The 19,046-nt window shown below is 47.4% G+C and overlaps 1 pseudogene; it reads right to left on the minus strand.

The window, feature by feature from the left end:
* Nucleotides 1-9,863: 9,863 nt before the first annotated feature.
* Nucleotides 9,864-16,774, minus strand: LOC119294959 (annotated as a pseudogene).
* Nucleotides 16,775-19,046: the final 2,272 nt, after the last annotated feature.

A 19,046-nucleotide genomic window follows, 5' to 3' on the forward strand; every position in this document is an offset into this window, starting at 1 on the left:
TAGGTAACATCGGTAAGCGTCAAGAAATGCCTATGAATTATTCACTTGCTGTTGAACCATTTGATGTTTGGGGATTTCATTACATGGGACCTTTTCCTTCCTCTAACGGGTATACACATATTTTGGTTGATGTTGATTATGTTACTAAGTGGGTAGAAGGTATTCCAACTAGTAGTGCTAATCACAACACCTCTATTAAAATGCGTAAGGACGTTATTTTCCCAAGGTTTGGAGTCCCTAGATATTTAATGACTGATGGTGGTTCACACTTTATTCATGGTGCTTTCCGTAAAATGCTTGCCAAGTATGATGTTAACCATAGAATTGCATCACATTATCATCCTCAGTCTAGTGGTCAAGTTGAACTTAGCAATAGATAAATAAAATTAATTTTGCAAAAGACTATCAATAGGTCTCGGAAGAATTGGTCTAAGAAATTAGATGATGCACTTTGGGCTTATAGAATAGCATATTAAAATCCTATGTGTATGTCTCCTTATAAAATGGTTTATGGAAAAGCTTGCCATTTGCCTCTTGAGTTAGAACATGAAGCTTATTGGTCAATTAAAGAACTCAACTATGATTTTAAACTTGTCGGTGAAAAGAGGTTATTTGATATTAGCTCATTAGATGAATGGAGAACCCAAGCTTATGAAAATGCAAGTTATTTAAAGAAAAAGTTATAAGATGGAATGATAAAAGAATCCAAAAGCGTGAGTTCAAAGTTGGAGAATATGTTCTTTTGTACAACTCTTGTTAGAGATTCTTTGCAGGAAAAGTCCTCTCCAAATGGGAAAGACGCTATGTTATCGAGGAGGTTTATCGGTCTGGAGCTATCAAATTAAATAATGCCGAAGGTACTAACCCGAAGGTTGTTAATGGGCAACGAATAAAACATTATATCTCAGGTACGCCCATTAATGTTGAAAGTAAGATTATCCAAACTATGACACTGGAAGAGCAAATAAAAGAGATCTTGCGGAACACTCTAGAATCGTGAAAAAAAGGAGGTACGTGATAAGTAAATGGACTCCAAAAATTCCGCAAAAATATTTTCTGTTCGTTTTGGAAAATAACAAAAATTAGGAAAATAAGAAACAACCAGGAAGGTCACCCTGGTGGGCACAAGACACTAGGGCACGCCTGGTTGCCAGGCGTGCCCAGGTGGGTGGTGCCCACCTCGGGTACCTTTCGGACTCCGTTTTTCTTCCGTTTGCTTATTTCCCAAGATAAAAAATATTTATATACCCGAATCTATTGACCACCATATCACGGAGAAATCTTCTGTTTTCTTTTCTTGTTGTTTTGGGTCAGATCTGTTGAACTAGGCATCATGTCTTCTCCCCCCTCCAACAATGGAGAAGTAGACGCAGGTCTGGTTTAGGAGGACATCAGGGGAGAAGAAGCTAAAGAGGTTGCCATGGAGGAATATGAGGGAAATCCCCTTGGGGTTTACTCTCCGGTTTTCGAGAGAGGCACACTGGCCGGTATCTCTACTCGTCCTAATCCTGACCAAGCCATGAGGACATCCAATAATCAAGAGAGCCTCGAAGTGGATGAAGGACTCCCACCAAGGAGGCCTTTACATAGGTTGCATCATAACAATTTTCACAATTTGATTCATAATTATGGGTTCAAAAATACTCCTCGGATGCACATACCATCCAATTCGGACATATCTTGTCCAAGAGAAAGTGATGCAGGAGCAAACACCTGGGGCCCGGAAAATAAACATATTATGGCTGAAGTGGAGAAAAACACTGAGTTGCTTCATAAAGCCCTTCGGGAGATTCAAGGCTTGAAGGAGGTACTCATGGATATATTGGGAGTTATTTCACTACCACCTTCTTCTTCACCACCAAAATAAAATTGAGTATTGGGTATCCGCACTCCCCTTGGCTTCCGCCAAGCTTGGGGGAGGTGCCCCTGTATCGTATCACCCCCACTATCTTTTGCCTTTACTTATCTTAGTTCGATCTATAGTTATATTTTCCTTTAGATGAATACAAGTTTAGTTCGATCCTTTCTTTTCGAGAGTTTGCTTAGTGATCTATCTATTGGGGAACGCAGTAATTTCAAAAAAAACCTACGATCACGCAAGATCTATCTATGTGATGCATAGCTACGAGAGGGTAGAGTGTTGTCCACGTACCCTCGTAGACCGTAAGCGGAAGCGTCAAGTGACGCGGTTGATGTAGTCGAACGTCTTCGTGATCCAACTGATCAAGTACCGAAAGCATGACACCTCCATGATCTGGACACGTTCAGCTCGGTGACGTCCCATGAACTCTAGATCCAGCTATGGTCGAGGGAGAGTTTCGTCGGCACGACGGCGTGGCGACGGTGATGATGAAATTACCAGCGCAGGGCTTCGCCTAAGCACTACGACAATATGACCGAGCTGTAAAACTGTGGAGGGGGGCACTGCACACAGCTAAGAGATTGTCTGTTGTGCTATTGGGGTGCCCCCTGGCCACGTTTATAAAGGAGGGAGGGAGAGAGGAGGCCGGTCAGGTTTGGGCGCGCCAGGGGGGAGTCCTACTTGGACTCCTAGTGCAAGTAGGATTCACCCCCCCCCCCCTTTTCCTTTCTTCCACCGGAGGGAAAGGTAAGGGAGAGAGGGGGGGAAGGAAAGAGGGGGGTCGGCCCCTTCCCCTAGTCCAATTCGGTTTGGGCAAGGGGAGGGGCACCCCTCTCACGTGGCCCTTTCTCCTCTCCTCCAATAAGGCCCACTAGGCCCAATACTTCTCCCGGGGGGTTCCAGTAACCTCCCGGTACTCCGAAAAAATGCCTGAACCACTCGGAACCATTCTGATGTCCAAATGCAACCTTCCAATATATGAATCTTTACCTCTAGACCATTTCGAGACTCCTCGTCATGTCCGCGGTCTAATCCGGGACTCCGAACAAACTTCGGTACATCAAATCACATAACTCATAATACAAATCGTCATCGAATGTTAAGCGTGCACACCCTATGGGTTCGAGAACTATGTAGACATGACTGAGACACATCTCCGGTCAATAACCAATAGCGGAACCTGTATGCTGCATATTGGCTCCTACATATTCTACGAAGATCTTTATCGGTCAAACCGCATAACAACATACGTTGTTCCCTTTGTCATCGGTATGTTACTTGCCCGAGATTCGATCGTCAGTATCCTCATACCTAGTTCAATCTCGTTACCGGCAAGTCTCTTTACTCATTCCGTAATGCATTGTCCCGCAACTAACTCATTAGTCACATTGCTTGCAAGGCTTATAGTGATGTGCATTACCGAGAGGGCCCAGAGATACCTCTCCGATACACGGAGTGACAAATCCTAATATTGATGTATGCCAACTCAACAAACACCTTCGGAGACACCTGTAGAGCATCTTTATAATTACCCAGTTATGTTGTGACATTTGATAGCATACAAGGTGTTCCTCCGGTATTCGGGAGTTTCATAATCTCATAGTCCGAGGAACATGTATAAGTCATGAAGAAAGCAGTGGGAATGAAACTGTAATGTTCATAATGCTAAGCTAACGAATGGGTCTTGTCCATCACATCATTCTCATAATGATGTGACCCCGTTCATCAAATGACAACACATGTCTATGGTTAGAAAACATAACCATCTTTGATAAACGAGCTAGTCAAGTAGAGGCATACTAGGGACACTTATGTTTTGTCTATGTATTCACACATGTACTAAGTTTCCGGTTAATACAATTCTAGCATGAATAATAAACATTTATCATGAAATAAGGAAATAAATAATAACTTTATTATTGCCTCTAGGGCATATTTCCTTCACTATCCTTGTAATCGTGTGCGAGATATATAATAAAGTTAGTTTGAGTTTTTGCTTTCTTTACTTTCATGTTTCAATAAAAAGAAAGAAAATAAATGAAAAAGATCATGTGCTAATCTTATGGTAGGTGATGACACCACATAAGGAAAAGTATAAGTAGAAAATTTTATTAGAGATTGACAAACATAACATTGGTCAATGATGAAACTCATGAAAGAATTAATAAGGGAAGATTTGTATATAAATATACTATCCTGGAAATCTTTTGTGATTGTGAGCCCCCATCAAAATATTATATGCCAAAATTGTTGAAGTTGGACAAGGAACACAACCTGATGATTTATGTTTGTTCATATTCACATAGAAGTTATATTGTCATAGATCCTTCAACATGTGGTGCTTGCCCCCCATATTTGCTAGCCAAAATTCCGCACTAACTAGAGATACTACTTGTGCATCCAAAAACCCTTAAACCCAAATCTTATTTTCAAGAGTCCACCATACCTACCTAAGGATTGAGTAAGATCCTTCAAGTAAGTTGTCATCGGTGCAATAAGGCAATAAAAATTGCTTCTAAAAGTCTAAGATCATTTAGTGCAAGAGAAAATTGAGCGTTGTACGAACCTATGATAGCAAAGAATAAAAACGATAGACTGCATAATAAAAGTTGCTATCATAAGGGGCAATATAACGTGACGTTCTTTTGCACTAATGGGTTGAGCATACAAACAAATAAGCGCATGGCAACCTCTGCTTCCCTCCGCGAAGGGTCTATCTTTTACTTTTATGTATTTACTTTTATGCAAGAGTAGAAGTTTTTCTCTTTATTCCTTTTATTTTTCTCCTTTGGCAAGCATCACGCGGTGAGGAAAGATCTAGGCATATATGTCCAGCTGAATATGGGTAGCATGAGTTATTATTGTTGACATCACCCTTGAGGTGAATACATTGGGAGGCGAAACTATAAGCCCCTATCTTTCTATGTGTCTGGTTGAAATGTTTTTCTCATGTGTATGCGGTGAGTGTTAGCAATCATAGAAGACTATATGATGGTTGAGTATGTGGACTTGCCTAAAGGCTCCGATATGTGACCCTTTCTGAAAAGATGATGAATTGTAGTTGCAAAGTTGACTGAGAACAAAGTTTGTTGGTTTCCAATAGAGTTTATGCTTTATAATTCGATAGTGTGATGAATTGTTACTTATTCATGAGAAGTCTATGATAAAAGTTATATGATAAAGGTTTTATGTTAAAGTTTGTTTCTGTTATAATAATACACATGATGCTTCTATGTCATTATTTTGTTTTTATCGACACCTCTCTCTCTCTAAGCATGTGGACATGTTTTTCGGTTTTGGTTTTCGCTTGAGGACAAGCGAGGTCTAAGCTTGGGGGAGTTGATACGTCCATTTTGCATCATGTTTACCTACTGTTATTTTAATGTTTTTGTGCATAATAATGCTTTTTGGAGTAATTCTAATGCCTTTTCTCTCATAATTTGCAAGGTACACACAAAGAGGGAGAATTCCCGCAGCTGGAAATCTAGACGTGGAAAAGCTATGTCAGGCCACCTATTCTGCACAACTCGAAATGAGCTGAAACTTCACGGGGAATTTTTGTGGAATATAGAAGAAATATTGGAGCCAATAAGTACCAGAGGGGCCCACCTGGTGGGCACAACCCACCTGGGCGTGCTAGGGAACCCAGGCGCGCCCTGGTGGGTTGTGCTCCCCTCGGCCCACCTCTGATGCTCATCTTCTGGTATATAAGACATTTTGACCTAGAAAAAAATAAGGAGAGGACTTTTGGGACGGAGCGCCGCCGTCTCAAGGCGGAACTTGGGCATGAGCACTTTTGCCCTCCGGCGGAGCGATTCCGCCGGGGGAACTTCCCTCCCGGAGGGGGAAATCATCGTCATCATCATCACCAACAACTCTCCCATCTTGGGGAGGGCAATCTCCATCAACATCTTCAACAACACCATCTCCTCTCAAACCCTAGTTCATCTCTTGTGTTCAATCTTTGTATCGGAACTATAGATTGGTGCTTGTGGGTGACTAGTAGTGTTGATTACATCTTGTAGTTGATTATTATATGGTTTATTTGGTGGAAGATTATATGTTCAGATCCATTATGATATTTAATACCCCTCTGATCTTGAGCATGATTATCATTTGTGAGTAGTTACTTTTGTCCTTCAGTTCACGGGAGAAATCATGTTGCAAGTAATCATGTGAACTTGATATGTGTTCGATATTTTGATAGTATGTATGTTGTGATTCCCTTAGTGGTGTCATGTGAACGTCGACTACATGACACTTCACCATATTTTGGCCTAAGGGAATGCATTGTGGAGTAGTTATTTGATGATGGGTTGCGAAAGTGACAAAAGCTTAAACCCTAGTTTATGCGCTATTCCGTAAGGGACCGATTGGATCGAAAAGTTTAATGCTATGGTTAGAATTTATTCTTAATACTTTTCTCGTAGTTGCAGATGCTTGCGGGGGGGTTAATCATAAGTAGGAGGTTTGTTCAAGTAAGAACAACACCTAAGCACCGGTCCACCCATATATCAAATTATCAAAGTAGCGAACACGAAACAAATCAACATGATGAAAGTGACTAGATGAAATTCCCGTGTACCCTCAAGAACGCTTTGCTTATTATAAGAGACCGTTTTGGCATGTCCTTTTCCTCAAAAGGATTGGGCTACCTCGCTGCACTTTTGTTACTATTATCGGTACTTGCTCGTTACAAATTATCTTGCTATCAAACTACTCTGTTACTTACAATTTCAGCACTTGCAGACATTACCTTGCTGAAACCACTTGTCATTTCCTTCTGCTCCTCGTTGGGTTCGACACTCTTACTTATCGAAAAGGCTACAATTGATCCCATATACTTGTGGGTCATCATACCCTAATAGGGTTTGTACATGTTTGGTTCGCAGGTTGCGGGTATCCATTGCCATGTTGCCTCGAGAGGCGCCCTTGACTGCCTTATATAGGCTAATGACCTAGGGTTACAAGTCGGTTTGTAGCACCCGTTGGTGTGTTGTACCTATACGTCTGTCGGACGCCCCACGACTTGCCACCTCCCTCCTTGTCCTCTAGAAAGCTGTTCTGCACGGTGCGCTGCGACTGGTACGGCGGCGCTGACGACCGCCTGCTCTCCTCCAACCCGGGCGTGACTGTTAGACTATTCTCTTAATAGACCTAGCCAAGCGGGAAGTTCCCGTGCATCTGCGTCGAGTACAGGACGCCGTCGGCGCCGTCCGTGGCGACGACGGCAGTGTCCGCAACGATGGTCAGGTCCAACGTCTCGAAGGTGAGGAGGTACTCGAGGGCGAACATCCGCGTGGCGTTGGTCGTTATGTTCCCACACGATGATTTCACCTACCCGGTGGCGGAGACGAGCCGGTTCGCTGTTGCGTGGTAGTGGGTGTCGATGGGGTCGGCAGACTTGGACGACGTCGTGTTCGCCGGCGACGCGACGTAACTCACGAGGCCCGCCGTCGTTGCCGTGCCCCCCGGGTCCAGCCAGAGGTGGAGGTTGGCGTCCACGTACCACACGTCCACGGCGTTGGTCACCGCGAACGCGAACTCGTGCGCCTTGCCGTCCACACGTCCACATGTTGCGCTAGGAGGATTTTCAGAAAACAAAGAAATGGTTAAGAGTGAAAAGCTATGCTACTCCCTCCGGTCCATATTACTTGTCGCCCAAACAGATGTATGTAGCACTGAAATATGTCTAGATACATCCATTTGAGTAACAAGTAATATGAATCGAAGGGAGTACTATATTTTATTGTTGAGCTAATTTTAAGTTTGTGATTGCTTCTCATGAGATGATTCAATAATTGGCTATCTTAAATACTCTTTTTCTTGTTGCCGTTGTAGAGTCTTACTCAAAATTTTATGCATTTTCCCTAGAATTTCCATGGCAATGTCAGTAGGTTATCACGTGGGACATCTGCAATCTGGTCTCGTAATTGATAATTTAAGCTAGATTGAGATTGATGGGTATGTGACCTAACATTGCGACATTCTGTTCCATGTGTAGCTTACTAGCTTGTGATCCCGAAAATGGATAGTTGAGGTCCAGGCTAATTTTGGTGAGTGTGACGACATGATGGGTGGGTGAGGGTTGAGGATTTTGTGTGCGATTTGTGGACAGGTTAGGCATATGGGACCTACCCGTAAGATGTACTAGTACAAGGGTAGGCGGGTACACGGGTATGGGTATTGCCTTCCTGTACTTGTACCCGGCTTACCCGTTGTTGTTTTTTTCATTTACAAACTCATGGGTATTTAACTTTCCCAAACCCTTACCCTAATAGGATTTTTACCCGTCGGGTTCGCGGGTTGTGGATACCCATTGCCATGTTACCTCGGGAGGCGCCCTTGGCTGTCTTATATAGGCTGATGACCTTGGTTTACAAGTCGATTTGAATCTAATCCTAGCAGGTTGTTACGTGGAAAGCAATCTAAGTCGGATTACAACAAGTATCCTGCAATATCCGAGCTGATTTGAATCGTCCGGTCTCCTTGACTTGTGTTCCAAGTATCTTCATGTCCTTGGACCGCACGTTCTGGTTTGATGGGCCCACTTGTCAAGACCGACCAGTATCCTGGTTGATGAAGACCCATACGATACGCATATAACTCTAAACTATACATGACGGGTCACCCATATGGTATGCATATAACTCCAAACTATACATGACGGGTAGGGACCTTTGAAAATATTATATGTAAACATTATTCCGCTCGTCCTTTATAAGTAAGCTCAAGTTCAACAATCTCCCCGACGAACAATTTATTATCTTATTTTCTATGGGCTGCCAGCATAAACACCGACACTTTTATGTGCATTATACTTTAGGTGTATGCACGACGTTTTCAACTTCTGACTTGTGTGTTCATGTGGAAGCAAAATACCACTGTTCCCTTTAAAAGTAGTGAATCGCATGAACCGACTCATTGCCTTGCATTTCGGATGAAAAATCTTATGAGACTCAATTTATTTCTCATCGAGGTTGCCAAATGTCGGAACGGGAAAAAGTTAGGGACTGCCTATTCTACATCCAGATGAAATCCAATTCACTTTCATCCATATTTTTCAGCAAACTAAAGGATGACAATTGTCCTCTGTCCTGTGTCACTTGTCCCCTGTTTTTTTTCTGTCCCGCTTTTAATAAAGAGAGTAACGGTTCCACACCCCAACTTGTTCAACACGGACAGAGGAACAGCTAAAACAGGAGATCAGAGAACCACAACGATACATCAAAGCTTTTCCATGACCACTAAGCTAAAGCAAACAAACGGAGGAGGAAAGGACCAAGATCATGTCAGCTAAAAATTACATTGACAAAGTACACGAAAATTCAATGTAAAATACACTAACAAACACAGTAAATTCTATCATGCCCCTTAAGAATTAAAGTGTAAAATGCCTTAAAATGTCACTGTAAAATCCACTAAAATGACACTGTAAATCCACCAATAAACCAAATGGTTTGCACTGGAATAAACTGGATCGTGGGCAAGAAGAAATACTACAGCTAGAGGTGAGCATTAGGCAAGACACGGACATCATGAGGCAAGAAGCTACTGACACTAACGGCAAGTACATGGAGCAAGCAATGAAACACCAGGTGGAAAGCACAATTAATACAGGACAAATCTTGATATGAGAATGAGCAATGCTTATGTGGTTTTAAGTACTGTTAAATGTTTGTCAATTGCATGCTTGAATATCTTTCTAATTTTAATGCCTCAAGCGTTTCTTACACAAGGGAGCCTAGAGAGAAATACTGGTAGAGTAAACAAGGACACACAAAAAGGTAAATGGAAAATGGTAAATCAAGTCACCTGAAAGCATGACCTTAAACCAAGAAAAAAAGATAAATGGCAAGGGATAGAAAACAAACTAACCTCTCATATGGGCCTTAGATCACTAGACCAACAAAATTACTTGCTCAACCTGCACATTAACTAAATAAAAAACACAAAAAAAATGGTGGAGAAGGATAAAATGAGATACAAGGAACAATGATCATTAAGAAAGGGACCCCTGATATAGAATCAATTTTTTTAAGCACTGTAGTATTAACGTGCTCAAATACGTACTGCCGAGTCACAGGCATAAAGACATGACAGTATCCAACAACCTTACAATCAAAATGAAACATAGAACCACTACTAAACAAATACTACTATGCTCAGATTGCATGCTACTTTGTTCAGATTACATGCTACTGAAAAATAAAACTCAGTCACCATTTGAGCTAGGACTGCGCACATGCTGAACCTCACTTGGCATTGCCTCCCTACACAAAAAAATTCAGAGAGACCCGGATTAGTAAAAGAAAATAAAAGCGAAAAAGAAGAAGAAGAAAATGAAACAGATGACAAGGAAAATAAGGACATACATCACCAAAGAAATCAGTGACAAAAGATTTGTCAGAACTGTTCAAGGGGCTGAAAATGCATGTCATTCACATATTTGATCCTAAGATTTGGAATGTCTACACTGGAGAAAAGGATTGACATCTGAGTTCTTGGTGTGAAGATATCCATATACTTAAATGTAAAGACACCACAATCATGGCTGAAAAGTTACAAAGAACACAAATAAGAAAAGAAGCTTTCATAGAAACTATATAAAATTAAACAAAAACATGAAAAGGGCAAAAAAAAGATACCGATTATCTTGCTTAGGAACAGCTGGGTGCAACACATCAAACTCTTCGAAAATTAATCCTTTTATGCATCATAGGAGTGATATACACATTCCCAAAGCCTGATGAAATTATGAATCTGTGTTGGAACTAAAAAAATTAGGAAAGCATACCAAACCAATTTACTGTAAATAACAGAAAATAAGAGCATTGTAGCTAAAGAGATATCAGTAGAATTAAAGTGCTTCTTACACTGAAATAAATGACACTAAAATGCACTAGAGCAAAGCGATGAATACAGTGCATGGCACTAAGATTTACACGGTAAAACCACTAAGAATTATTGTGTGAATCCACTGAGACTTGCACTGTAAAAATCCAATAAATAACTACAGTCTAAATCCATTGAGAGGTACACAGTAAAAATGCAAATAAGATAATTACAATGACAATCCCATGAGAGTTACGCTGTAAAATCCAGCAAGATATTACACAGTAAAACCACCAAGAATTACAGTGTGAATCTACTGAGACTTACATAGTAAAAATACAATAAATAACTACAGTGTAGATACATTGAGAGTTACACAGTAAAAATGCAAATAAGATAATTACAGTGACAATCCAATGAGAGTTGCACTGTAAAATCCACCAAGATATTACACAGTAAAACCACCAAGAATTACGGTGTGAATCCACTAAGACTTACATAGTAAAAATCCAATAAAGAATTACAGTGTAGATCCATTGAGAGTTACACAATCAAAATGCAAAATAAGATAATTACAGTGAAAATCTAGTGAGTGTTACACTGTAAAATCCACTAAGATATTACAGTGTAGATCCATTGAGAATTGCACTGTAAAATTCACTAAGATACATTTCAAAAACTAAAGAATTACATTACAATAGCACGAAGAATTACAGTGTAAATCCACTGAGGAATTACACTGTAAACCCACTGATAATATCACTGTAATTGGATTTACACTGTAAAAACAATTAGAATTACAACATATCAGTTGTATTACAGTGTAAACCCACTGAGAATTACAGTGAAAAGATCTCCTGAGAATTACATTGAACTTCCACTAAAGATTACAATGTAAAAACCGACTAAGAATTATAGTAAAACCACTAAGAAAATACAGGTGAAAGCTACAGACAGAGATCGGACGGCTCACACAACGGACGAAAGCGAAAAGTTTTCATCCGGATGAAAATTAGCAATTCCAAAAATCAAAGCTACAGCAGAACCATCCTACATCAATCTACAGACTCAAGAATGTGAAATCCAATGGCAAACTAGCATCAACACTTAAAGGCTAGAATGGGAATTACATTGGAAATCCAATAGAAATTACACTGTAAAAACAGAAAGGAGTTACACTGCGAAACCAAATAAAAATTACACTGAAAAACCAATAGGATTACACTCTAAACCCAGTAGGAATTACACTGAAAACCAATAGGAATTACATTCTAAACCAACTGCAGATCTAATGACAGTTACAGTGCAAATCCAATGAAAATTACAGTGTAAAGCCAATGAGAAGTACAGTGTAAATCCACTAGGAATTACACTGTAAAACCAAACAGGAATTACATTGCAAATCCAATAGGAATTACACAGTAAATCCATTGAGAATTACAGAGACAATCCCAAGGCGAGGGGACCAACCATGCATCCACACAGTGACAACAAAAACGGCCCAGGTGAAAATTAACACATAGACATACTAACTAACAACACTGGACAGCAGGAGACTGAACACGATTCACTATGTTCAAATTGCACAATACCGCGTACAGATCAATCAAACAGAGGATGGAGAGGAAAGTTGGGAGAGGTTCAGAGAACAGAGAAGGTTCAGACTTCAGACTTAACTCATGCATGTCCAACTAATATACAGAGCACACACACACACACCCTGTCACGTGGGCACACTAGTCAGTCCACCACACCCACTCGAGGCTTCACCCTCTGCCACCATGCTGGCTGCCTGCGCCATCGCCTGGATCATCAGGTTCAGGCGACTCGCTGTCCGCTGACGCGGGTGAATCACACATACAGATCAATCAAACTAACAAGTAGCCAGAAACACTAATCAAATTCGCGTGGCTGATGAGTATCAATCGGAGAAACAGGCGCAACCTCACACATCTACACCAGAGGCTGCAGGAGATTAACACAAGCAACAGACCTGACCGAGAAAACCACAGTCCACAGGCACTGACATGCAGATCTGAGAAACAAACAAAAGAGAGGGAACATACCAAATCAGACGAACAAAATTGACGGGTGGCGAAATAATGGGGCCGGGGTGGATGAGGGGGGCGAGAGATGCTGCAGGCCTTCGGCGGGAGAAACAGCGGCGAGGCGGAGGGGGCGAGGCAGAGGGAGGGAGAGCACGGACAAGTCATCACCAACCAGCTGGATCGAGCGGCGAGGGGGAGCTCCAAATCGCCATGGCAATCGCCGTGGTAGTGTTCGAAATGACAAAGGGGATCAAGCGGCAAGGGGAAGAGATAGGGGAAGCTACACGGGTAGGGAAAAAAAGCACCGATGCGGGATAGCGAGCGGAACCTAACGGAGCCGCTAGCAAAGAAAAATCCAAATCTCGTGACACAGATCGCACGGCCCAAAAAACGGATGAAAGCCAATAGTTTTCATCCGTATGAAAATTAGCAATTCCGAAAAGTTAAAAGTAACTATGGAAGATTCACCGCCGGTAGCGCGGCCGTGACAGCGCCAACTCCGGCGGATGCCGTCCCCTTCACGCAGAACTCATTGGAGTGGTCCGACACGACGCTGTAGTTGCTGCTGGTCACGTTCCTGAAGTAGCACCCGTCGGTGGCGTTGTACCAGTACGTCTGCCGGACGCCCCATGACTTAGGGCATCTCCAGCCGCGCCTCCAACAGGCCCTTTTCAGACGATTTTACCGCGCCAGCAACAAAAAAAGGCCTCAGTCGTGCCCCCAGATGCCCGTTTTTCGTCGGTTCGGGCCAAAACTGGTGCCGGCGGACCCAGGCCGAACCCGGCGCCCTGGGGCGCTTGGGGAGCCGGCGCAAGCGAAAAAGGCGCGTGGGCCCACCCTGGAAGCGACCCGAGGGTCTTTTCCCGCCGTTTCTTGACGCTTTTCCCTCGCATCTCTCCCGCTCGCTCGCCTTCCTCCCGCCATTCTATCCCTTTCTCCCGCTCGCTCGCCTTCCTCCCGCCAAACCCCCTCCCGCTCGCCGCGAAGAAGCACGCCATGCCGCAGAAGAAGTACGCCATGCCACGCGCGGCGGCAACCGCGACTGGCGTCGTGGCCCAGCCGAAGCCGAGGAAGCCGAGGGCGCCGCCATCGAAGCCACCGGGCCTGTCGAACGCCGAGTGGAGGGTGGAAGTTCAGCGGCGCGAAGCGGTCACTGCCTACAGGCGGAACAGGGCCATAGCCAAGAAGGCCCGCGACAACGCGGCGCGCGCGGCGGCGTCTTCCTCATCGGTCGACCAGGCGGGGATGAATCCACCCGTCGTCAGCCACGCCCAATACGCGCCCTGGGGACAGCAAGGCGCCGGATCTCCATGGGGTTCATCGTCGCCCGGCTACGCCGACAGCGACGCGCACGGCGGGTTCAACCCAAACGTGACCTTCCCGCATGGTCACCCCGCTACACGCCCGCCCTCGCCCGCCTTCGTCGGCGTGCAGTACCCTCCATACAACTACTCGCCGCCCGCCTCCTACGCGTCCACACCGACGCCCTATCTCTACCGCGGACCACTACCCTTCTCGCACCTCGGCGACACCGACGACACGGGAGCCGACATGGACGACATCATCGCGACAGGATCGACCGCGGCCGCCGAGTCTCCCGGGTTCGCCACCCAGGACGAGGTAGTGGACCTCAACGGCGACATGGAGGCCAAGCTCAGCTACGTCTACGGCGACGACGCGCAGGAACCCGAGGAGGAGGAGGACGAGGAGGAGGAGGAGGAGGAGGAACCGGCTCCTATTCTGACGAAGGGGCGCCAGAAGAAGAAGAAACGGGCAGCTAGGTCAGGCGAACCGCGCATCAAGTGGACGTCCAAGGAGGAGGAATGCCTCGCCGAAGCATGAAAAGTCGTCTGCCTCGACCCGACCACCGGCGCGAACCAGAGCTTGGACACGTACTGGGACCGCATCAAGGCCAAGTTCGACGAGTGGAAGCTCGTCGACCCCTACTTCAAAGGCGTGTACATGCAGGGCGGCTCCAAGGTGATGACGAACCATTGGGGGCGTATCCAGTTGGCGTGCAACAAATGGCATGGAATCGTCGAGGAGGTCGCGGCTCGCCCGGAGAGCGGCGCCAGCATTGAGGATCAGGTACGCCCACGACCACACGGACGCCAAGCCCGGACGGCGCTTCTACATCGCCGCCCAGCAGTGTCGAAGCCGCGCCGACGCAGCCCTGCGACGAAGCAGGTCCGACACCGACGAGCCCGCGCACGCCGACTCCGCCAACGCCTGGAGCCGACCAAGCCGAGTGAATCGTTGCGCACGGCGCCCCTCTGTTTTTTGTAACGTCAGACTATGTCCGATCACCGGATTTGCGGCGTCTTTTGAAAGCGGAAACGACCAAGTTTGAATTTCCTGCATCCTGGGGCCGGCGCGTGGGGGCGTGACTGGGAGCTAGGTCGCCCCAGGGGCCGAACTAGCGCCGGCACGCCCCCAGGCCGCTCTATTTAGGCGCCCTGGGGGCCGAACGGCTCTTACCGCCTCCCTCCTCATCCTCCACGAGGCTGCTCTGCGTGGTGCGCAGCGACTAGTACGGCGGCGCCGACGACCACCGGCCGGCGGCCACCGTCGTCTCCTCCAACCCGTGCGTGACGGTTAGACTATTCTGTTGATAGACCCAGCCAAGCGGGAAGTTCCCGTGCGTCTGCGTCGAGTACAGGACGCCGCCGGCGCCGTCCGTGGCGACGACGCCGGTGTCCGCAACGATGGTCAGGTCCAGTGTCTCGAAGGTGAGGAGGTACTCGAGGGCGAACGTGCGCGTGGCGTTGGTCGTTATGTTCCCGTACGATGACTTCACCCACCCGGTGGCGGAGACGAGCCGGTTCGCCGTCGCGTGGTAGTGGGTGTCGACGGGGTCGGCAGACTTGGACGACGTCGTGTTCGCCGGCGGCGCGACGTAGCTCACGAGGCCCGCCGTCGTCGCGGTGCCCTCGGGGTCCAGCCAGAGGTGGAGGTTGGCGTTGACGTACCACACGCCCACGGCGTTGGTCACGGCGAATGCGAACTCGTGCGCCTTGCCATCCAGCAGCTTGCCGAGAAAAGGAGTCAGGTCGATGTCGTACGTCGGGAGGTGGAAGGAGCCGATGGGGGCGATCGGCCTCCATAGGAGGGGGTAGATGCCGCCGGGGTAGATGACGGGGAACGGGCAGACGGAGCCGGCGAGGACACCGTCGACGCGAGCGGTGACCTCGCGGAACGGGCCGTTCTGGTACCCGGGTTTCGTTCTTGTACCATAACTCGTCGTCTTCATGGAACGAGACGTAGAGTTCGAGGACCGCGCGGTAGGTGTTGGATGGCATCGCGACGCTCTTGGACGCGACGTCGGCGGCGCTCTGGATCGGGAACCACAGCCCGCCGTTGGGAGGGAGGGCTCGCGCCATCGGGACGATGAGGTCGGCGGGGGCCGTGGCGGGCGGCGGCTTGGTCGTCGGCGTGCGGCGGAGGTAGAGGTGGAGCGTGACGTTGGCATGGTACACGCCGGTGAGCGTGGTGTTGACGAGGTTGCCGAGGTAGACGGCGAAGGTGGAGTTGCCGGCGGCGGCGAGGAGGGACGCGTACTTGGTGACGTCCTTGGAGACGGACCAGACGATGCCGTTGGGCGGCGGCGCGGCGGTGCTGCCGCGGAGGAGCTCGGCGCCGGCGAGCCAGACGCCGAAGATCCTGTCGAGCTGGGCTCCCTGGCAGGCGGCGCGCCACTCGAGCACCGCGAGGGAGATGGCCGAGGCGCGGCCGCCCGCCTTGACGAGGCAGCGCGGCGGGGAGTAGGCGGCGGTGGCGGGGGGCTTGTCGAAGGTGGAGGCGAAGGAGGCGGACAGCAGGAGCGTGGAGCACCGGCCGGAGCCGCCGCGTGGGCGTGGCGGGCGGTCCACCTCGAAGAAGGCGGTCGGCCGCGACGCGGACGCTCTGGCTGGGGATTTGCGTGGGCTCCGGCTCCGAGGTGAGGCGGCGGTGGCTGGGATCGGCAAACAGAGGAGGAGGGCGAGGCGAACGCATGGCACGGCCATGGTTCACAACTTGAGATTAGAGCGGAGGCAGTCTGCTGGGTTGCTACGTACTACGCGCGCCAGGGCGGCTTAAAACTAGGAGGAGAACGGCAAGGACAACCTCGAGGATAAGGCCATTGAAAGGAACAGTCACAGTGTGGTGTTTGGATCTCATCAGAAATAAATGGTTCGTGCTTCTTGGACAGATAAGGTCTCTTTGGATCTCATCAGAAAGGAACAGTGTGGTTGGGTACAGGACGAGCATGCTACTATGCCAACTGCCAAGGACTGACGAGATGGTCGCTGCTGACTCTGGTCTCCGATTCCGCCATTCCGGCCGGCGCATGCATGCATGCAGGTCAGGTCGGCCTGCATTACAGGATACTTAGAGGGTGCTTGGATACAAGGGACTATTTTTAGTCTGACTAAAAATAGTCTCTTTTAGATGCTAAAGTTCCAAGCACCCCTAACTAAAAAGAGGCTAGGAGGCTAAAATCTTTTAGTCATGGAAAACCTACTAAAATATGTATTAGCTCTCTCTCTTCTCATTTAATTCCTCTCCTTAGTTCTGGATTGGAGGGTTTGGAGAATAATAAATGCTCAATAACTAGATTTTAGTCTCTTTAGTATTTGAATCCAAACATGGGTGAGACTAGCAAGTTTTAGTCCCACTACTTTTAGTCATGGGACTAAAACGTATCCAAGCATGCTCTTACTTACTAGGGCAGATAAGAATCAGCGAAAGTCAACAAGACAACCACAAGACAACCAGGAACAGCTTGCTCCATTTCGATCTGCAAAATTGCATTGACCGCAAGTCCAGTTTGGCGTGAATGCACTAGCACGGAGCACATAATCGATGTGCGTCGCCCCCAACCGTGCACCGAGACAGAGAGCCACCCAAATTATTATTTTTTTCGAAAGTACGCCAATAGCATACCTTATCTTTATAGAAGGAAGAAAGACAGTTTACAAGATTCGAGCGATCGATGCGAACATCCATCGCCCGAGCACCCACTCACACCCACCTGCAAGGAAATCAAGTGTGTTCTCTTACAAAACGATCTAAACCACCCGCACCCACACCTGCATTATACCACTCTTGGATCTCATCGAGAATGGCTCTAGCTAGCTCACTATAGTCCTTAACTTGGTCGGGTCGATTGAACACCTTGGCGTTCCTTTGCTTCCACAACATCCAAGCGGCGCCGATGATAACCGAGTCGAAACCTCGCTTGTGCTTCCCTTGAAAGCCAGAGCGAGCCCTAAGCCACCATTCCACAAATGTGTCCGTGTCGTTGGGAGGATGGACGTTGATTTGTAAGGAGTCGAAACATGTGTGCCACACCTGGCGGGCGTAGACACACTGCACCACAATGTGCTCAACTGTATCCTCCTCCTGCAAACAAGTGTAGCAAGGCGAGGTGTTGTCCTGCAACCCATGTCGCGCCCGCCTGTCAGATGTCCAGAGCCGGTGCTGCACGGCGAGCCAGGCAAAGATCTTGCACTTTAGAGGTGCCCAGCTACGCCAAATCGCGACAGCAGTAGGTGATCTGACCGCGCCCTGGTTAAGCCTGTCATAAGTGGAGCTCGCTGTATAGATGCCCGAAGGGTCATGCGGCCATGCAAAGGTGTCCTCCATGTGCACATCGCGTTGAACTGTGGCGACAGCGTGTCTCAGATGGACAGTTTGCAGAAGCGCTCCAAAAGAAGTCTGCGGCTGGACATCGAGTGCCCATCTTTCATCTTCCAGGGCCTGAGCGACCGTACGGGAGTTCCTGATCTTCGTTTCCACACCGGCCACCAGCGCAGGCGCAATTTCTCTGACTGAGAATCCGTGGATCCATCTGTCTCTCCAGAATAGGACCTTGTCTCCTTTGCCAACCGTGATCTGAATCAAACTGTCAAAGACCTGTCTAGCGTCGTTGTCCACCGGAAGCTGCAGCCCATGCCATGGCCTTTGCGTCCGTGCGCCGCAACCATTCCCAACGCACCCGGAGTGACAGCCCTTGCAAACTTAGGTTTTTACCCCTAGTCCACCGAAGCAGGTTGGCTTGCATATCGAACTCCATGCCACTAGGCATTGGCCACCGTTAACTCGGTCTTTTCCTGCCCAAAAGAACGTGCGCATCCAGCCATCGACGTCCTCCAGAACCCAACCTGGAGCCTTCATAACGAGTAGTTGGTGCACGGGGTCTGGCCTGGAGCACCGATTTGACAAGCACAAGCCGGCTAGACCTCTGCAATAAACCTCTCTGCCAAGCCGGGAGGCAGTGCCGAACTTGATCCAAGAGAGGCTGCCAATGCGCCTTAGTGAGG

This window comes from Triticum dicoccoides, chromosome 4B (assembly GCF_002162155.2).
Source record: "Triticum dicoccoides isolate Atlit2015 ecotype Zavitan chromosome 4B, WEW_v2.0, whole genome shotgun sequence".
Taxonomy (NCBI): Eukaryota; Viridiplantae; Streptophyta; class Magnoliopsida; order Poales; family Poaceae; genus Triticum; species Triticum dicoccoides.